The sequence below is a fragment of the Panulirus ornatus genome, chromosome 68, assembly GCF_036320965.1.
Source record: "Panulirus ornatus isolate Po-2019 chromosome 68, ASM3632096v1, whole genome shotgun sequence".
NCBI classification, from domain to species: Eukaryota; Metazoa; Arthropoda; class Malacostraca; order Decapoda; family Palinuridae; genus Panulirus; species Panulirus ornatus.
This window is the reverse complement of record NC_092291.1, coordinates 917,962-918,548: the sequence shown is the minus strand read 5'-3', so window position 1 is coordinate 918,548 and position 587 is coordinate 917,962. Positions and strand designations below refer to the sequence as shown.

Here is a 587-nt window from a genome sequence, read left to right as displayed (position 1 = left end):
CGCTACCTTGCTAATGCGGGAAATGGTGAATAATATGAAAAAAAAAAAAATATATATATATATATATATATATATATATATATATATATATATATATATATATATATATATATATATATACACATATCCTTCAGTACGTTTACTTTCGATAATGAGGAACAGAAGAAGGAGCCAAGCAAGTAAATTTCGTCAAAGACATCACTCTTTTCTAAACGCTGCCTCGCAAAGATTTTCATTAATTCAAATTGAAGAAACAGACGTATTTTCTATTGTCTGGTTAGCTCAGTGGTAGAGCGTGAGTCTTACACACTCAAGGTCGTGGGTTCGAGACCCACACCAGACATAATTTTTGTCTTTTTCTTTTTTCATTTTGTCCGCATCACATGTGTGCAACATTCAGTATGTTCGTCCAACGTTATAGTGAAGATCTTCACAATAAATTGGGGTTTTCGACCTTATCTGAAAGGGTCAGGTCCACCAAGACGTCCTTGAAATCTTCCAGAAGCTTCTGGCGATCCTCCTCCAACTGCTGGACACATCAGTTAACATGGGCCGGACATCGGTTGTGGAACGACTTAATCTGCTTC

At 36.3% G+C, this 587-nt stretch overlaps 1 non-coding gene across 1 annotated transcript; it reads left to right on the top strand.

Annotated features, from left to right (window-relative positions):
- The first annotated feature begins 271 nt into the window (after positions 1–271).
- TRNAV-UAC (transfer RNA valine (anticodon UAC)) lies at positions 272–343 on the top strand. The gene has a single exon. It is a non-coding gene; the product is annotated as a tRNA-Val (tRNA).
- The last annotated feature ends 244 nt before the right edge of the window (positions 344–587 follow it).